The 22,101-nt window shown below is 40.1% G+C and overlaps 1 pseudogene; it reads right to left on the bottom strand.

Annotated features, from left to right (window-relative positions):
* Window positions 1–14,956: 14,956 nt before the first annotated feature.
* On the bottom strand, window positions 14,957–16,198 carry LOC115594711 (putative nuclease HARBI1; annotated as a pseudogene).
* Between the last annotated feature and the right edge of the window lie 5,903 nt (window positions 16,199–22,101).

Here is a 22,101-nt window from a genome sequence, read left to right as displayed (position 1 = left end):
AGTGAGAAATGTGTATGCTACTGTTGAATGCACCAAACATGTCATAACAATCCCCCCCCCCCCCCCCCACAAAAAACTACTATTAAAATATGTATTATGAACATATCTATGATTATATAAAATGTCAAAATAAATCTCCAAACATTTCTTATTAATAATATTACATTTTTAAGACTTACAGATCAAGTAAAATGAATACTGTTGCAAACATTGTACTGACATCTAGTGGTCAGACGAAAACAGCAACACTGCACATTAAACTTCCAATGTGATATGGTCCTTCAGGTTTCATGAAACTGAAAAGAATACAGGAAAAAATGTGGGTTATTTTGCTGTGCTGCCTTATGAGTACAACAATGTTGACAATTAGTAGTAACATATTAAACCTGTAAAGAAACTGTTCAGGTGTTTTCTGTTTTAGTTTTTATACATATATGTTGCCCTTTTCTACTTGAGAGATGCAAATTTCTCACTGACTTTGTGGTTAAAGTTGTAGATGTCTGATAAGTTTCTTTTCCATAGAGAGCATGGCCACTGCATTAATACAATCCTGTGACATTGTCTTCCTGAGGAAGGTCTGCATTCTCTTCAGTGTTGAGAAGCACCACTCAGATTCAACTGAAGATTTCCTGAAGATTACTCTCCATGACCAGCTGGTACAAAGCCAGAGCTCCACTACGCTTCTTGAACTCATCATTGCTGAGGATGAGAGACAGTTCAGTTTTCCGCTTGTTCTTGTTCAGCATTGCATCCATGGTGGTGTTCAGTGCTGTTTCACATTAGAGTGAGTTAGGTTTATCCATATCTCGGTAACAGATAAGTGGAAATGTAAAAAACAAATACAGTATTGGATTCAGTGGAAGGTTTAAAGGACTTTCAGGCAAAGGAGCTTGACAGATTTTGACAAAAAGAAAAGAAAAGATGGGTAAATGAAATTTGATAATATGTTTGTGGCAACTAAACCTCACAATTTCAAACACAAACTAAACTTGCTTATACCTCACCTTTGCAGCTATCCTCTAAAAGTTCACATAGGGAACATGTGCAGCTTTTGCACGTTGTCTGTGAACTGCTGCATGATTCCCTGGACAAAGACTGAATTAACGGTCCACTTCTGCAGCTGCCTGAAGAGAATGTCCAGACGGGGCATGATGCAATGAAATAGTTTAAGGAAGAAGCTGAAAGTATCATCATCCAGTAGCACAATGGTTGGCTCAAACTCCAATGATGGTTTCAAAACACTGGACGATGTCACCTTTGTGCTCAAACACAGTGTTCATGGCATGGATATGTGTGTTCCATCTTACTGTGCTTGCTCTTGGGAGTCAATGTGCTATCATTTCAAGAAGCACACTGGTTATCTTGGGAGATCTTGCAAAAAATCCTGAGAATCCCTCAAGGTCAGAGAAGAAGTGATTAACTAATGGGATGTCAGGTGTCACCTGCTGCATGATGAAAGCTAAAGAGGAAGAAAGATTTAAAAAGCTCAAAAGGCCGAAAAGCTGAAAAGTAAGAGGGCTGAAAGAGCTTTAAAAGGTGAAAAGTTTCTCTGGCTGGTCATGAAGCTGAATGTATTGAAAAAGCAGAAAAGTCAGAAATATGAACATTACTATGAAAACATTGCTAAAATGGTGAACAGTTTCTCTGGCTGCACATATGCTGAAGCAGTAGCACAATCAAAGGTGTCTCCATAAGAATGAATGAAACTCCTGCCATTTTTGAAAGAAATGTAATGGTTATCTGAAAAATGCTTATATATTGATTAACAGGAGACATTTCTGAACACTGTGAAGTCATTTTTATTTACGTAGAGTGAAAAATGAGGACTCCAGAGTGAGAGACCAAACAGGCACCGTCTGCTCTCCTCCACAAATGTAGGCTCAAAATCAACATTGTGGCTTATAGGGGAATTGTTGGAGTGCTTGTCACTCTGGGGCTTCCACATTCAAAAGTCCTACATCTGAAATAAGACCATCAACTGAAAGCCAAAAAGATTTCCTACATTTCTTTGTATGTATTGTCTATGTGAAGTAAAAGATGTGGGATCCAAATCAAGCTGAAGAGAACTTTTTTTCCAGTTCTTCCATCTGCTCTCCACTGTAGCGATGATGTCATGCACTCTAGCTCACGTAATACACACCCATTATAAAATCAGACGACGGCCTAAAGATCCTTAAAACTAAAACTGTGATGATTTGAAAACCGTAAAAGATTTTCAAAAACTGATTACATGCCCAATAGTTTGAGGTCTTCTGACTCTTTAAAAGTTGGAATGGAATGTCTAGCTCAAAGTATGAGGGACAAGAAAAGGATGAAGATCAATGAGTTTTGAAGAGGACTTGAAGATTTCCCCATTTAATCCCATTGACACTGATTAGACTGCGACCAGAGCGCCATCTATTGGCCGATTTGCACCAAATTTTACACAAAGCCTCATCATGCCATACCACACAATGAAGAGTATTTATGTGATAATCAGACAGTATTTTGTAAAGATATGCAAGATTGTCTGTTTTCAACACAATATGCAGGAATTTGTCATTTTACATTTCAGGGAGTTTATGGACTATCAAAATTCTTTTGATAGCTTTTTGTTGGGAGGGTCCACAGATGCTGTGTGCCAAGTTTCGTGCAAATCGGTGAAATGGCCTGGGAGAAGTTTGAAAAAGTAGGTTTTTCATTGTTTGCAATTTTGCCAATGGAAAGTTACTGCAAAAGTGGGCGTGGCCTACATCAAACAATTCAGCTGAATTCAGGGATCAAATATGTATGAGGTTTAATAATGTGCAACATATTAAGTGGGAGTTATGAGCGAAAAAGTATTTCATGTTGAAAATAGCGCCACCTGCTGGTCATTTTTGGTGTGTGAGTCACAGGGGCCATTCTATAGCACCTCTATGAATTTACTTTCCATAAGTGTTATGGTGTGGGCACAGGGCCAATTATACAATTAAAGTGACACCAGAGCGCCACATAGTGGCGGATCGGTAAACCCTTCGTCGTCCTTACCTTGAACTGGATGATCAAATACTTTACTCATCTCAGCGGTGAAGGATGCGTAGGTGGCGGTGGTCGGGTCCAGTTTCCTCCAGCGAACCGAAGCCCACTCCAGTGCAGCTCCTCGCAGCAGTCCAATCAGGTAAGCGATCCTCGCCTTCTCAGTAGCATATGTAAGTGGCTGGAGATCAAAGACAAGGCCACACTGCATGAGAAACGTTTTACATTTACCGGGATTCCCGTCATACCTTTCCGGGGGGGAAACCCACGGTTCCCTGGCGGGGTTTTGCACAAAGGGAGCGGCAGGAGCGGCTGGAACTGGAGGTGGATTCATAAGTGCGCCCTGGAGAGTTGTCATGTTGGTGGACAAGTTCTGGAGCTGTCCCATAATCTCCTGGGCAGGAGGACCTGATCACGGCCTGCGGGTCGTGACAAACACACGATTCCCGAATTTTAATGGAGATGGTTTGATGCAGCTTTTCGAGCAAATGCCGCTTTTATTGGCAATTCACGTTTTTCATCGCAATCTTCTAATTTGTCATTTTTGTCCGAAGCGTTTTTGTTTGGGGGGGTTTGCATTGTGTAGCCTAAATGACTTTTCAATGGGCTGCCATGTCACTCAACAACCAATCACCGTTGTCACCAATTCTAAGTGCGTCCTTATAAAATGACGTCATCCATAGCAAGAGTTACTTCTAGTTTAGGAGTTCAATGTTTTCATAACTAAAAGGTCTCAGCGGCTTTGTGAATTACTTTTCAGAAACGAATCCTACATAAAAACTTTTAGTCCGATTTAGGAGTACTCCTAACGTTAAGATAAAAGTCTTTGTGAATACGAGCCCTGGGGCCGTATTTATCAAGCTTCTTAGAATTACTCCTAAGAACCCTGCTAAGAGCTGACTTATGAGTAAAAAAATTCTTCGCTGAAAGCTGCACTTAAAAGTTAGTTATCAAGCGTCTTACTCACACTTTCAGCGAAGTGTAGGACTGAATCTTAAGTGTCACTCTCAGAGCTGAATTACGACATTACTATGTGCCGTAAACGGAATTTTAGGTGACGTCACTTCTGTGTCCATAGAAATGACCAATCACGGAAGGGAATCCCTTGTCTAAGAATAAAGAAATATTTTAGAAATATTTAAGTGGACAATGGGAGTGTATATTTTGACAATTATCTACAAAATAATACAAAACATATTGGCAATTAATCAAAAATACATGTTTCCTTTTCTTTCGTTAATTAATTAGGCAACTAACTTGAAACTGGTGTGGGTGGCTCTATATATACTAGCCTACTGCAACCACATACAGAAATCAACATGGAATCAAAAAGAAAACGCAATTGGCGAGAGGAGATACTGTTCTTAGTGGAGCTAGTTGAGGAAAGGAAGCTCATCATTAAAGGCAAGTTCAGCCAAACGCTTACCAGCCACGATAAAAAACAGGCATGGGAAGACATAGGGAATCAACTATACACTTCTCAAGCCTTCAGCCATCTGTCACCAGCTGACTGCGAGAAAAAGTGGTATAACGTTCTCTCGAAAAGCAGACCTGAAATCGCAGCTTTCAAGGCCTGCTCCATGCGCACTGGTATGTAGTGCTTCTTTTTCATTTGCTTGCATGCCACCCTATTCGCTCATATCTAATTAATTCATTTTTATATTCTTATGCAGGTGGAGGACCACCTGGCAAAGACTTGAGCACAGTTGCAGAAGTTGTGCAGCGCATACTTGGAGAAGATAACCCCAGCATCTCCGTGTTGGACGGCGGCCAGGATCCAGCTGCGATGAAGCTCGAGTTGCTTTCAAAAGGGTGAGTTCACAAATTATTCCTGTTACAACTCTAGGGATATTGCGCTGCCCCTAGGTGTGTTTTGATGAGAGAGATACGTGCGTAATTGTTGTTGGATAATTGCCAGGCCACTGTTCAGTAAATGTCTAAAATGTGTGTTTGTTCAAGTTTTAACCATAACAACAATAGAAGCATTTCTGATATTTCAGCCATATTCTTTATGTTTCAGTTTGGATCGAGATGCATTAAGAGAGTCTCCTGTGTCCCCGGGCATCTCTGACGCGCACTCTCCCTGTGCTTTGACGCGGTGCAGCCAGGCGCAAGCACTTCGTGTGAGGCAACGGGCATCAATCTCGCCTCAGTGCCATCCCCTGCTGGCAACTCCTAACCACTTAGGACACCTCTGGAGGTCTCTTAAATATCTGGGAGAGTAGTAGTGATTCTTAGACTTAAGAAAGTTGATAAATAGCTTTTATTCTTAAGTTTGAGAGTAGGACTAAATTTCACAAATTCTCAGGACTTAAGTGTAAAATGGCACTCTGAGACGCTTGATAAATACGGCCCCTGAACTCTAGGTTGACCAACTCTGAGCTGTCAAACTCAGAGTTTTCGGTTTCAGAACAGGTGTTAACAATTAGTTCAATCAACTCTGAGTCAAGGTTACCCTGAGTCTAGCTCGTGCATGAGGATATAAAAAACCCTCATCAATGGAACACAGATAACATGATCCACCATGGCAACAGGTGAGGAAAAGCCTAGATCCTCCTACTTCTCCCCAGTGGAGTTAGAAATGTTAATGACTGCATATGCAGAAAATGAAAACATTTTCAAAAGAAAAAGCAATACTGTGACAGCAGCAAAAGAGCGAGAGCTTGTGTGGCAGAAAATTGCTGACCATTCAATGCGCAAGTATTGACTGGAGAAAAAAAGGAAATGTTTCATATTGAGTGTTCCACTCATTCAACATTTATATTCTATATGTTTGTTTGAGTGCACAGGTGCAACCCAACAGGCACAAAAAGGACTTGGCAGCAACTAAAGATGAAATATAAAAATATAGTCCAAACAGGTAAGGTAAAATTTAATTACAAGCAATTGTGTTGCTGTTTAGCCTGCCCTCATTAAACAGCGCTCAGTGGCTACATTCAATATGTGATAGCGATATTTAAGTAATCAGGAAGAACCCCTAAACGAAGAAAAAGCCAAATCTTCAGCCATCACTGCCAGTATTTAATATTGTCTATATGAAAGCCACACCTAAATGCCTGTTGTACATGAATGTCTCCAAATTTGTGTTTTCTGGATATGTTCAAATTTGACGTCATTATAGCCAACAGAAAAAAGGCTGAGGCCCGCAAAACAGGTGGCGGTCCACCACCACCACCACTCACAGAGGCTGAAGAGATGGCCCTCAGTCAGAACAGTGGGCGTCCTATTGCCGAGGGCATCTCTGGGGGGAGCTCATCAGAGCCTGCCACGCCCCAGGACACAAGGGCCTACATAAGAGGTAAGTTATTCAAATGAATGGCATATGTGCATTCATCCTTTTTCTAGTGTTAGCTCAGTAATGGCCATCCATTCATCATAGACACAACTTGGCACACTGATTTTTCTTGTCGCAGTAGCTACAGTTCTCTGTAATTGGCTGCTGTTGCTCTGAGATGTCAATCTATTTTAAGGAGACTCAGAGTCTGAAAAATTGTGATGGGACATGCACACTATTGTTAAAAAAAAAAGGAAATGTACATTAGGTGGGACACTTTTCCAGGTAATCATCAACTGACTAATCTTCTTCTGCCAGTTACTGATGGTGTAATCTGTCTTGTGGAGCCTACTTGTTACAGACCTCCATGCTGTTGTAAGTAGTCTTAATATTCCATAGAGTTTTCATGATGGGTAGTGTGAGAAAATTACATAGGCTTCCTTTTGTTATCAATGTACTGTAAGGACAATAGGGGGAAGAGAGATTGTCACACTGCCTGAGGTGTCACATGAGCCACAGGAGGGGGCACATCCCCACATTGGAATGTATGCATTTATTAGATAAGATGACATTTACTGTCCCCTCTGTTAGATCAAAGGGTCACTGTCCTGGGAAGACAGGACACATCAAAATATCAAAGAGTCCTTTATCTGTAAAGAAGATGTTTTATGACTGTTTGTAAATGAAGGTAACCTCCTCTCTGTTCTGTACTTAAGGGGTAACAATTTAGAGTTTGTGAGAGAATGCTTTTGCCTTCTCTCCACGCTGCGTGTATTAAATGACATCTGATTCATACGCTGAGATCTGAAATTCTTCGGAGATTTAGCACTCTCTACTCAAAGGAGATTTTCCACGACATTTTGGCGACGAGGTTATGGGATGGACGCTTCGCTGACTGCCGCCTGCGCCTGAACTGAAGGAAACTGCCGGCAGGAAAAGTTCCACTCCGACAAACGGAGGATTGGATTCCACCTGAAATTCGGGCGCAGACGTGGCCAGCGGACGCTCCACAAATAAGTGAGTACAGCGTTTGAATCATTTGCTCAAATTCTAAAAGCCTAGGTTGACTTTTGTAATACCTGTGTGGTTGAAAGTCATATTCCCCATGTAAAACCTGTGTGGTCGTGGGTGATAAAAACGTCAGTGTAACGAGACGTTCATTCCATAGCTGTGTGATTGGAATGTTTTTTAAGGTAAAGGGCTCAAGGAGGAGCACCTTTTTCTTTCCCTTGTAATACCTGTGTGGTTTTGGGTAAAAACGAGAAACCCTTGTAATTCCTGTGTGGTTTTGGGTGAAAACGAAAAAAAAAAAAAACTGAAACGCAGCGCAAGGCTGTTAGCACTTAACGAGTACAACAGGCGAAATGAATTGATTATTATACCTACGGTGTGAAGAAAATTCCAAGGGATTGTAGATTTTCAGATGCTACTTACTGATGAGTAGATATTAAATAGTGGTCGACCGAAAACCTGATAACAGGTAAAATAAAAATATAATAGAATATAATATAATAATATGATCTTATGTGAGCTACTGTAATAATGATATGATACAGTATACAATTATACGAGGCCCCACTATGATAAAATGGGCATATGAGTGATATAAATATACGAAATAAGTATAAAGAATAAACTTTGTTGTGACGTTCAGTGAGTATACAGATTATATGCTATAAAAGGGTGCGTTGCTCGGAACGAATGTGTCATACAAACCACCTCGCTGAATAAGTTGCTCAAAGTTAGTGTGTGATTTGATGAGATCCAACCATACACTGTATGGAAAGATCAGTGTGATTGTGAAGTTTTGTGTGAATGATAAGCCCATTGAAAGTTTAAGCAAATCTGTCCCAGTGAGTCACTAAAAAATATGAGGAACAAAATGGGGAAATTAATAAATATATCTGACCCTTTTACAGGCTCTGCTGAATTAAGAGCAGACAAATGGGGAAAAGGTGGTTCAGGATTTCAACTTTGGCATTTTGTCACCTTTGAGGTTTTCCATTAAAAGGCAAATTAAGCACAGAATGTTTTGAGATGGTGTAGAGTATGTTGAAAAAAAAAAAGGTAAAATGAAAGTAGGGAAGAAACAGAGACTGATAAATTGTTTTTTTTCAAAATCAGTAGCATGATTGAAAGAAATGTGAAAACAGGGTTTGAGTAAGAAAAAGAAAGAGAGAAAAGAATGTAGGGCTAGAATTTATGAAATGGACCTCCTCCCTGCTGTCTCCACACCTACATCCTTTCAGCGACACCTTCTCCACATGTGGTCAAACACCCCAAGATGACTTTAAGAAAGAAGGGGAGAAACAAATACACCCTGACTTTTCAGCCATCTTCCTATCTCCTAAACAGCAACAAATTAACCTGCTTCTCCAAGAAAGACTTTTCTCCAATAGCAGATTCTGCTGACTGCTGGGTGCGGAGTGAAGATCACAGAAGGATGATGTTTCCCTAACTCCATGCCGAGGCAAACAGGAAAGCAGACTGTCATTGAGATCCAGAAGTGTTTGTATACAGGCTATACCAACTGAATGAAATGAAGGAGGTTGCAGAGGAGACACCTGACAAAGACTGGAGTTTTGGTCTGCCACAGAATCCTGGACAGAGATTACAGTCTAATAACAAAAAGCAAGAGGAGACGAAGACTGAATCCACATCCATCAATGAGAATGTAACAACACTGGAAGAAAACTGATGATACAAAGGGAAGCTGATGGGAGCCCTGAGTTTAATCGGCAAGAAAGGCGAGATCCAGAATAATCCTGACCACATGAAGGTGTCTGCTCATTCACCAGGACACAACCAGAGGAGACAGTGGAGGAAGGTTAGAGAATTTGAACAAGCACGTAGACATGAGCACAATTAGACACAAGTACTGATGACACACACACACCCACACACACACACACACACACACACCCACACACACACACACACACACACACACACACACACACACACACACACACACACACACACACACACACAGAAACACTGATTTGACTGATAAAGACTAGAAAAATTGCTTCTAACACTATTAATAGCTTGAGGCTGTAAGCAAGTTAAATTTCTGGGGATAAAAGATGCAAAATTCCCTAAAACTGTTTGAAGTCAGTATTATGTCATTCAGCCTACCATAAATTAAGGTGCCATTGTTGACTTCCTAAATCTCACCATGTACCTCCCCCATCTTGCCTGACAGGAAAACAAATGGGGGGTGGAGATCATTAAAACACCTTAGGGTCATAAATGAAGCTGGTCAGCATCCAGCAGATGTTCTAACACTAATGTTAAACATTCTATCAGACTGGGTTTTTCAGTTATGATTTTAACAAATGCATATTCTAGCATTTCCTTTTCATCCTGACTCACAGTTCTGGGTTGCTTTCACTATCAATGGTAAAATGTTATACTTGGATGCAGATGCCATAGGGTTTTTCCTTCTCCAATTTTCATTTTGGACTGCAGTAGAGCTGCAAACTTAGCATTAGCGGCCGTTGTGTGTTAATTCACTTGTTCAGTAGTTGACAATGTTTGTGCATATGTTTTTCCTATGCAGGAGCATTGTCAAATTGAGACAGTTTTCCATTTTTAGTTTTCTGCCAGAAAACAATCCTAAATTTTTTTTAAAGGAAAAGTTGAAAATTCTTTTTAAAATGAAATGCGTTATTTTACTCCGGAAGATCGTGAATTGGATACCGACTACATCCACAATCTTGGATGTTTCAAAATATCTGCGAATGAAAAAAAATAAAAACAAAAAAAACGATTGCCTTATTGAATTTTAGCAGGCTTTTGTTGTCCATGGATTTGATACAATTGTGGAGATCTCCCAACCCCTATATAATCACATATGGGGGTAGACATTTGGCCATGACTGACTTTTTGACTTGGACTCCTGACGCAGAGAAAGATTTTACTGACTTAAAACAAGCTTTATCGAGTTCCCTCTGCCGACAACTACCAGACACTCTCAAATTTTTAAAATCTTTTTGTTTTTCTGAATGTAATGAGTTTTTGTGAAAGAAAATTCTAACTCAGTCACATGGTGAATACCAACCTGTGGGATACTATTCAAAAAGAATGTCCACAACACAGTGAGATATGGGTTGCATACCACAAGGCTGTAGCAGCTGCTACTGAAGCAGTGCTGGCCACAATTGATATTTTTGTTATGTGCCATCTTTAATGTACGTGCCCCACATGCTGTAACTTCCTTTATTTACAGGAAAACCCGCCTACCTTAACCCAGCTAAACTGCTACACTAGCAAAATGTGTTTCTGACAATGACTCACGCAACTTTATAAAAAAGTTCTGTCTTTTAACCCATAAATTTTGGTCCTGACAGCTCAAGATGGAGAATTACACCCCTGTCTGAAAGTGGTCGTCACGGTGTCAAAACCAACAGATGCACTCTGTGACACTTCCCTCATTAACCTTAACTTGGTTTTTTCTTTGTAGATGATTCTGCTGTGAGAAATCCAACAGATGGATCCCCTTGTGTGTCATATGAAATATGTACTAACTATGATATAGTTTGAACGTACTCATATTCTAAATAACCTGTCTGCTCTGGCAGCTGTTTTTTCTTTTCCATTTTTAGGACCGGGAATAATATCACTGTACATACTGACTCTCAGTATGCATTTAATATGTCATGATTTCACACATTATAGGAAATCAAAATGTCTTACTTCTACAGGAACATCTAATGCTCCTAGAAGTCAAAATCATTAACCTTTTGTCTGCATTACTTCTACCTATGCAAATATAAAGCTCATACAAGTGCTAATGACCCAGTGTCACTGGGAAATGAAGCTGCTAAGACAGCTCATCAGAATCTAAATCAGAATACTGTATTTAAATAAATAAATAAATAAAAGTTGTTGTTTTCAGATACTCCGTGTAAAGTAAAATATAAATACAGCATGAGTGGAAACAAGTGCTAAGATAAGGGGTAAATAAAACAGTAAAATACACTATAAAATGAAATTAGATAAAATATACAATAAAATAGTATGGTAATAAAGTTGACAATCTGAGCATATATACAATATACAATGAAATGGTTAGCGTTTATAAAAAAAAAATGAGAATAAGTAATTAACATTTGTTTTTTCTGTTTCTATAAATAACCATATGAGTCCAATCATCAAGGCAAGGAGTGGTACAGTTTTAATGACCACAGGCAAGCATGACTTCCTGCTACTTTTTCACCTGTATACCCCACTCTACAAATGCTTTTATCTGTCTTTTAATAAAGTCTATCTGCTTCAAACAGGAGCTGATGATGTAGTAAAAATTCAATGGAAGTAGGAAAAAGTTTATTGAACTCCCATCTGAACTCTGGGTTGGTGTAAATGGCCTCCCAGTACTGCCAAAAGCCATACTTCCTTCTTTGCAAAGTTTGACACATGGTCTTGACCATGTATCAAAAGGGAGGATGTAGAATATTGTAAATAGATTTTGGCATACGCCAGGATTTTTTCAACTTTTTGTTAAAAACTTTGTTAAAAAATTGTGTGATTTGTTAAACTTAAAATGTCGGCAGAGGCATAGCCTCTGTCATCCCATCCTGAACATTAAGATCTTTTTTGAGCATTAAATAATGGATTTTATTCAACTCACTCCATGTAGTAGGTATAAATATTATTACATTATTGTGAAAACATTTTGTCAAAAGGGATTGAATGATTTCCACGTAAATATGTAACAGCGATCTAAATCGCTAAATAATTGCTGAGAGAAATAATTGCCTGTAGATTTCTCCCCTAAATAAATAAATAAATAAGTGAATAAAAAATAAACAATTAATAATGAGTCACACTTACAAATAATTATTATTATAATAATAATAATAATAATAATAATAATAATAATAATAATAATAATAATAATAATGAGTAAAAATACAAAATAATAAATAAAAGTAAATACATTTTTTTCTTCTTTTTATTCAAAACATCTCAAAAAACCTGCACATAAACCTAAAAATCACATTGTGTTAGCTAGTGGAGGTGCAGTGGCACACGCTAACCAGACCTTAAAAACAAAGTTGACTAAATTGACAGCAGAAACAGATATGTCACATAAGATGACTAGACTGTCTCCTTACGAGATAATCACTGGCTGTCCTTTGAAAATAATTAACACCCCGTTTCCTCAAAACAGGTTAACCCTCACCAAATTGGATGCTGATAGTTTTAAGATAGTGTTGTGCATTTAACCATGTTCTTTGAAGATAATATTCTATAGGTGAAAGCAGTCCCTCTGGAGCCTACGATGGTGCAAACTCCACAATAACCAGCCTGGAGACTGGACAGTGATAAAAGAACCTGAGGAGGAAGCACTGAGGAGTCAACCACGGTGGACAGGACCACACTTGCCCACTGCTGTCCGGATAGCTGTGAGGGACACCTGGATACATGAATCCTAGTGCAAGCCTTTTCCGAAGCCATGCCACTGAAGGAAGGACAACGACCTAACCTGCAGAGTGCTGAGAGAGGACGCCATTGGACGAGTATGACTGTGGTTCTCATCCTTGTTTTTGGTCACCACAATGGCCATTATCCTATCCTGTTTTTCAACGGAGAAAAAAAATTTCAAACCACCAACTGATTCACCTGCAGTCATCAAACACACTAAAATCATCCATATTGATACTCAGACACCCCATCTCTTACAGAAGGGTAAAAATGGACTGGTTGCAAGAGCAGAAGAAGACACAGAAGAACCGATGCAGGATCAAACAATCCTGAAAGGACATAAAACTAAAACTTGACACAGAGCAAGTGATCAGGAGAAGAAGCGAACTGTTTTGAGAAAGAAAATGAGTGGAAGCCATGGGTTTTTGATGCTGATGAACTCTTGGATGGAATGGGCTCCAGGAAACCCATATGATTCAAATGATGAGTTGATATAATTCTGTTCTTTAATACTAATGGTTTGAATGAATTTGTTTGTGTGTTTGTATTTTGTTTTTTGTTTTTGTTATTCACAGTAGAAACTGATAGCTGTAAACATTTTGAAGCTGTTAAAAATTTATTTTCCTATTTTTGAAACTTTCAATGTAATTTCTCAAAATGTTGTGTTGACACTTTTGTGTCAAAAGGGAGGAATGTGAGAAAATTACATAGGCTTCCTTTTGTTATCAATGTACTGTAAGGACAATAGGGGGAAGAGAGATTGTCACACTGCCTGAGGTGTCACATGAGCCACAGGAGGGGGCACATCCCCACATTGGAATGTATGCATTTATTAGATAAGATGACATTTACTGTCCCCTCTGTTAGATCAAAGGGTCACTGTCCTGGGAAGACAGGACACATCAAAATATCAAAGAGTCCTTTATCTGTAAAGAAGATGTTTTATGACTGTTTGTAAATGAAGGTAACCTCCTCTCTGTTCTGTACTTAAGGGGTAACAATTTAGAGTTTGTGAGAGAATGCTTTTGCCTTCTCTCCACGCTGCGTGTATTAAATGACATCTGATTCATACGCTGAGATCTGAAATTCTTCGGAGATTTAGCACTCTCTACTCAAAGGAGATTTTCCACGACAGTAGAATATAACACAAAAATTCTGTGTTATTACAGGAGGATGATGAAGACACCCTATCTGCCGCCACAGAGAGGGAAGATGCAGAGAGGCCCGTTGAGGTTTACACCTTTTTAAAATAATTTTGGTTTCAGTTAATGATAGTGTTGTTCCACAATGCAACTTTCATCTTCTTTCTCTCTAACAGAGCAATGCTGGAAATTACAATGAGGAAGAGGGTCCATCAACCTCCACAGCACAGCTTACCTCAGTAAGATGTTGTTAGGCATTGACCCACAACTTACTAGAACACTAAGTAGACATGGCACTGTGAAATTCACCATCATTTGTGTACCTATAGCTCCCTGTGAAACAACTGAAGGTGTACTTGCAAACCCAAATCAATAAATCAAATCTGGAAATGGATCACATCAAGCTGCAGATCAAAAAGACAGAAATGGAAATACAACTGCTGGATCATCAGTTAAAGGTGGGTGATGTGCCCACAGGTTGTCACGTCGCCCAGCTAAGTGTTCCCCTTTTACTTTGTCAGTTTCTCTCCTGTGCTTCCTGTATTTTATTTTGGTTCTCACTGTGTTGTCTCTGTTCCAGGTCCATCACCTCCCGTCCTTGTGTCCTTCCCTCCTGTGTGATTACCTGCCCCGCCCTGATGTGCTTCACCTGTGTCTCTTTGTCTCACCTGTGTGCTTAAGTAGTCTGTCTCCCCCACCTCCTGTGCCAGTTCGTCTTAGTTTGTCTAGCGTTCCAGCCTTTGTTCCCTGAGCTCCTAGTGTTTGTATCTTCCTGGTTTTTGGACTTTTGCCTGGTTTCTCCGACTCTGCCTTTGCCTGACCCTCTTGATATTGTTGCCTGTCTGGACTGATCACCCGTGTACCGAACTCCTTTGATTAAAGACACCTTCTCTGAGCTCTGCGTCCTGCGTTTTGGGTCCTGTCTCTGTGCCCCTCGTTACACAGGTGGATGATTTTTATTTGTTTCAACAACAAAAGATTAACTGTACATTTGTACTTTCAGGAAATAAAGAAGACCTCATAAAATAAGAGGCATATTGTCTTTCTTTGACACTGGAGAGGTGATGGGTCAGAAATGATTGAAGCATATCATGTCTCTAACGGCTCTTCCATCTCATGCATCAGCAGGGGGGTTAGGATTATTGTCTGTATCATCAGGGGAAAGAGTAGGACATTGCTCCCCTCTGATTGTGGCAATGTTGTGTAGGATTACACATGCCACTATGATGTCACACGCCCTTTCTGGGGTGACCCTAAGCCTATGAAGGCACTGGAATCGGGCCTTGAGGATCCCAATGGTCATTTCCACCCTGGCTCATGTCCTGCAGTGAGCTACGTTGTAGCGTTGCTCTGGGACGGGCTCAGGGTCAGGGTAAGGGGTCAGCAGATGGGGCTGGCAGGGGTACCTTCTGTCTCTGAGTAGGTAGCCATCGATCTCTCCTATGATAATACAAGATACAGTTGAATGTTTCAGTTGCAATAGGAGGAAACAAAATATTGATCATAGGATATAGCTTTACTGTATAGAAACTCACCACGGGCAAATCTATCACTCAGTGTAGACTCACAAACTTGAGAGTCATGCACAGACCCAGGCCACTTTGCTTCCACATTGTTGATTATGTAGGCTGCATCACATATGATCTTCACAGTGGAGAACAGTAATTAGCTGCAGTAGCTGTATTAAAGTATATTTCATTTGGAATGTTAAAAGCTACTATTTAGGCTTAACTGTACATTAATGCTGTGGACAGATCTCCTATTCACATAATCTCCATTTATTGAAGGAGCTATTATGGGATTGTGTGTGCCATCAATGTAGCCAATCACACCTGGAAACCCTAAAATATATCAAATTGACTGATTAGTGCTTTGAGTCTCAAAGCTTTATGACATTACATTAATTATTGCTTACACTGATACCTGCAATTCTGTGGAATGCTTCCTTGAGATGTCTGGTGGGTCTGTGACTCGGGAACACTACAAACGCGTAAAGTAGTCGTTTCAGTGCCATTGTCACATTTCTGACAGCCTGACAGACAGTTGCCTTGGACACATGCTCTGCATCACCGATGTTGTATAAAAAACTGCCGTTGGCAAAAAAACAAAGTGCAATACAAAGAATTTGCTCGGAACTGAAAGCATTTCCACGATGTGTCATGTGAGCGATGTGAGGGCGGAGAATATTGTTTAAATAAATTATTGATGGTGCAGAGAAATGGAAACGCTCAAACAGATACTCATCAGGGAATGATAAAACATCCAATCGGGGTCTGATAATCCTCTCTTGACGGAGATTTCTGCGGAGTATTTGCGCTTCAACATCAACCGGCTCCTCAAGAAATGGACACGCCATGTCTGCCACTGCCTTCAGTCTGCAGGCTTCAACTTAAGAGCAGGGGAAACTCAGGGTTAGTTGAAGCAAACCTGCCAGTGAGCAGGTTAGTTTCACGGAGTATGTTGCCTGGGTAACTGACTCAGAGTTACGCTGAACTGGCTTTGTGAAATCGAAAAACCAGAGTTTCCCTCATCTCAGGGTTGACTAACTCAGGGTTTTCACTAAACCTGCTTTCTGAAACGGGCCCCAGGTGTGGCTAACGTGAGCCCCGCTAACACAAAAGGACACGGAGCCGTCCAAGCAGCTACAGCTGGATTTTTCTGCTCCAGCTTCACAAAAACTTGACGCAGACTGAACTGAATGCAATGATAGGCAGGTATGTTGTTGAGAACATGCTCCTGTTATCAACAGCTGACTCAGACTCCTTCAGAGCACTCACTGGCAAAAATATTGGGGAGAACAGGTGCCGGTCCGCCATACATAAAGATATTTTCTAAATACATGGATGCCGAGTAAGCTGAAATGAATGCCGATCTCAAAAGGGGGAATAATTTAAAGTAACGCAATAGTTATTTTTCCTGGTAACTAGTTACTTTTATAGTGGAGTAATTCCGTTACTATCTCAGTTACTTTTTGGAAGAAGTAACTAGTAACTATAACTAATTACTTTTTTAAAGTAACGTGCCCAACACTGGTTATAAAGTGTAGTGATTGAGATACTGACCCACCAAACATCCTGGAAAGTGATGAAGTTATGTTTTTCACGCTAAGTTACATAATTAATCATCACCATCAGTTAACAGGTCGTTGTCTGACTTAAGGCAGGAAAGCACCGGCCCAATCGTTGGACGTCTGAAGCGTTTGGAGAGACTCGGACGAGGTCGGCAACTAATATGTTCGGTGTGTTCAGCTGCGTTGGGAGCTTTCGGAGCCACTCGGACGTTGTCTGATCCGATTCAACATGCTAAGTCTGAGGAGGTTGGCTGTCGGCCGTCTGAGCCATTGGATACTCTGATTGGCGGTGTGTGGGAGGGGCGGAATACTGTGTGTGCATTGGTTTTCCACGCACTCCGTTCCGTCATTTCTTGTTTTCATGTTTTGGAGTACTGGCATGAGACTAGCTGTTATTATGTCCGTTAAGGACGAATTAATCTGTGTTCGTTTGGTAATGCCTCGCTGCAGCTGTTTTTGTCTGAAATAGTTAAGTTTCATTTTGATCGAAAGTAAAAAGAGTTGCGTGCATAAACCTCTAGTCCAGCGTCTTTAACACTATAGCCACCCGCTTATTGCATCTCGCGCAAGCGCAGAATGTACACGGTACTGTGGAGCTGGCAGCACATCGAAGCGGTGTGTTCAATGCGACTTTTCTGCCGAACGGTCAAAAGGCAACAGAGTGGTCAGAGAAGGCAGTTGGACATCTGGGCGGTGTGTGGGGGCCTTTAGTGTTGCACAGTAAACCGATACTAGAAAGGTACCACGGTACCCAGCCGTTAAAAACAATACTTTTTCACGTTTTATTAGTATCGGTACTTTATGAACTTTGTGAGATAGCGGGGCAGCGTGTCTGTGTGTGTAGCTTTTCTCTGCTTCCTCACTGCCTGCAGCCAGAGTGGGTGTGGTTTCACAGTGACAGACAGTCACAGAGTAGAGCGAGACAGACATGTTGGCTTCCTCCCAGCAAACATTTTCTCAACCTGCGTCTAGATGAAGACATCCAATCGACGTCGCGTCACGTCGTGACTTTAATTTGACTGTTTTTCAACATGATAAAATAATATCAGGGCAAATATGATCTAAAAAAAATATGCATTTTAGAGCAGTTTAACTGAATAAATACTGCCAGAAAACATTTTGATGACCTTCGTCTAGATGAAGACGTCGCGTCACGTCGTGACTTTAATTAGACTTTTTTTCGACATGATAACATTAGGGGGAATATGATCTCAAAGAAAACATATTTAACTGAAAAAACTCTGTCAAGAATTATTTCCTCTACCTACTGCTGTGTCGAGATGAAGATATCCAGGCATCGTCCAGTCATGTCGGGACGTTTATTTCGTGTCTGATTAACGTCGGGCAGGCTGGTTGATTTGCCCATTCGAAATGATGGAAATATGTTTGTGAATTAAAGAAAACAATGTAGCATCATGTATATTGGCAATGTGGGCTGAAAATGTTTGTGATTCTAGCATCCATCTAGGAACTATTTTTCCTCGCGTAGTTAGCGCACCTAGCGGTTTACCATGCATGCGCAAGAAGAAGAACTTGGCAGTGGCAGTTGACGAGGAGGAGAGACTGAGACAGACACATGTGAAAGGTCAGTTACGAAAAGTACTCTAATTTAAAATCAAGCTGTGTTTGGTAACCCATTATACGTTTATGTTAAACTTTTCATTTTGTTGCTGCATCGTGTATTGTTACAGATAGCTGGTTTTTGCTTTTATTCGTAACCGAGTGTCGGCGGCTAGCAGCCGAAATAGCTGCCGTGTGAAACAGCCGTGTGTCCAAAATCCTTTTCCCGTGCATTGTGCAGTGACCTTTTGGAATATATGTTGTACCCCGTCTTCTTTTTTTAGTATTTCAAGCTTTGATAGCGACAGGGATGATAGCTTCGAGCTAAATGGACTAGTCGAGAGATAGCTCACAGGCTACGTGAGGTGAGGACAAACAATGTCCGACTAGGCCTCGTACTGTTTTCAACCCCTTAACCCTCTAAAACGTGGTTTACAAAACATTGAATTACTTCTGAACCGTTTATGATAGGTATAGAGTCTGTGTAATCACATAACTTGTACGGGAACAGACGCCAAACCGAGCCTAGCATCGATGCAATGCTCGGTTTAGCATCACTGCATTGGGTTAAAACTGTCAAAATTGATAAATGTTTTCATATATATTTATGGGTTACTTTCGGTTAGTAATGCACTTTGGAGATAACAATTGGTCTGTGACCCTTCTGTCAATTTTGCTTAAATGAATAGTTCACTTTTGATCAAAATTCAGTCATCTACTCAACATCAAGCTGTTGAGCAATCCGTAGTATTTTTTTATCCTCAAAACACTGCTTTAGTATCACAGGCAGACAGCTTCTAGTATGATTCCACTTTAATTAGAGTTTGTTCTGTTTCTTTTGAAAAATACTGGAAGCTCTGTCCCCATGGTACTTAAGCAGTGTTTTGAGGATGAAAAAAACGACACCGGATTTCTCATCAGCATGACAGTGAGTAGATGACTGAATTTTCGGCAGAGTTCTAAACCTGAGTAAAACACAGAAATACAGCATAGATAACGCACACGTAGTTCTAATAACTCAGTTTTCAAAATGTCTCTTTCAGCCGGGTAACACATCTTTTTTTTCTTTTTTGTCAAAGTATCATTCATTACCTCCCCCCAATGTGTCAGAAATGAATCAAACTGGTGCATCACTTCAAGAACTGACACCGAGACGTAAGTGACAATCTTGTGCCTTCAACTCAACAATGTTCAGGTTTGTCGAATTTCATATTTACTCAATTGTAAAACGATCAAAGTCTGAATGTTATTACAAATCCATTATCAAAATAGTTGGCAATACATTTAATATTAGATTAATCAATTATATTAATTATTGTGTAACCCACTGAATTAGATGTCACTTAAGGTGTCAAAGGGGGATTCATTATCTATGATACAAGTCTGATAAGAAAAAAACAGAAACACAGCTTAGTAGGCTACTCCGGAATCGGATGTAAACTGCTACTGCAACACTGTATCTATGGACGGACTTCCGAAAGCCACGGCAACGGTGGCAACAGCGACAGCGACCGTGTAACGTTTAACAAAATCAGAAACAATTAAAACTATACAAACATTATAAAACAACAATGAAAACAATACATACAATAACTTAGGCTACTAAACTGGCAATGGTGTCACACTTGCATCTCTAGTGATAACTCAAACACTGCATAAATGGACACTTCATATCCTGTTGAAGCGGCATGTTGCTTTTGTGGGTGTAGTTGTTGTCTTGCCCTGTTATATCTGCAATCTGTCCTTTTGTATTGCAGATAGTGAGGTGAGGCATTCACCATGAAAACTTTCCTCCCGTGGAAGTCAAACTTCCCCCAGAGTGACAGCACCAAGTAGACAGAAAAGTAGGTTAAACTTCACTGTTTTCGATTCACACTTCTGCTTCTTCTATTAGATTTTTGTTATGTTTTTTGGACCACACTAGTATTGTCTCAGGTAAAGCATTCGTGTTCTGTCATTACAGATAACCTTGTTGTCCAGAGTTGGTGGCAAAAACCTCAGGGATTGCACTACAAAGTACATGAACAGGTATGTCTCTGTACAAAGACAACAAAGACCTTTTAACTGTTAAAATAGCATAGACATTTTAAATATTTGCGTTTGAGCAACACGATCATATAACAAGCGAAACACTGAAAATAGTTTATTCTTGGCCACATCAAAGTGAAATGATTAACTTAACCGATTATACATCTGATTATCTGTCCTGCTATGACCGCACAACTTCTTTCAGTGGTCTCCATAGACTGTATATAAAAGTAAAAAATATATATAGCCTTATGTATAATGACCTGATGCTCGGCTCAACAGCTGAACATCTGTAGGCGGAGTCGCTCAGAAAGTAAACACCAGTGAATCTGGCGATCTCTCCCTCCGTACAAACGCTGGTTGTGATCCAGCTCCACTGGAATTTCAAAGTAAAGGTCATGCCAGCTGTAAATGACTTAAATTGTGAAACAGCGTCGCTTTTATACACGATTTTAGGATGAAACTCTTGAACATCTGAACAAGTGAGCTAAGCATCAGTTACCATGGCGATGTAGCTGGGTTAAAAGAGAGCAACCTTTGTAGTAGAGGGTAGCCTGGTTTTAGACTCAACATAGCTCACTAACCCACTATACTCGCTTCACAGTACACCCCTCTGTGTCTTTACGTCCCCTTCTGTTGTGTTCTGTGCACAGTCTCGTCTCTCCTGGTTTAGCACTGCATCAGTCACAAGCACCAGGAACTTCTGAATTCCAGGTCAAATGACCAAGCCCTGCTAAAACCCAAAGACTTTACATCCAAAACAGAACCACCATCAGTATTAGCTATCACACACATGCACCAAAACAACTGTTGTCCATATAATTTAATTTGATGTGTCATTTGAAATACAGGTAAGTCAAAGGGATTTACCAATTTTAAAATGTCAATCTACAAATTCTGAAAGAAAAAAAAAACTGTTAATATTTTATAAGGTGCAGAATTTTTGCCAAGTAGACATCGGAAATATGTTGTAGTCCTTAAGTGTGGGTGGTGTGGGGGCCAGCAGAGGGAATTTAGATTGAGTGGAACAAAAACAAATTTAAATGTAAAAGTTATAGTACACAACTTCCTATATTACTACTCCAATGATGTAAATGACAAACTCTTGGTGCTGTTTTTATTTCGTTATATGTACAAAATGCTAACAGGAATTTTGTCTTACAGGCTCATGACGAATGAGTCCTGGCGAAATACAACATGCATGGAGGGGGACAACGTGACAAACTGCCTTTTAAGGCGACAAAGCTGTGTCATGTGATCAAGTGTAAGAAACTAAGATTGATATAACTGAAATTACTGAATGGGCTTCATTTGCATGTGACTATCCTGGGCTCAGCTGGGCTACCATAGCACTCACTGTTAATGCCTACTGGCTTTATTAGGAACCATCAGATTCAGGCTACTGTGTGGCTCTAAGGAGTGGTTCTTTCATTACTCTTTCAACTCCCAAAACAAAGTGTTCCTGCCATCTATAAAGTGCATTTAACATCTGAATAGGCGCTCTGTAAAAATGTAAAAAATGTTCTTATGCCCTCTCTCCAGCTGCTGTGAAGAGATGGAATGTGAAGGCCACTTTAATTCAATAAAACATTTGTTCTATT

Source organism: Sparus aurata, chromosome 13 (genome assembly GCF_900880675.1).
Source record: "Sparus aurata chromosome 13, fSpaAur1.1, whole genome shotgun sequence".
Classification (NCBI taxonomy): domain Eukaryota; kingdom Metazoa; phylum Chordata; class Actinopteri; order Spariformes; family Sparidae; genus Sparus; species Sparus aurata.
The sequence above is the reverse complement of the archived record's forward strand: the minus strand, read 5'-3'. Positions and strand labels throughout refer to the sequence as shown.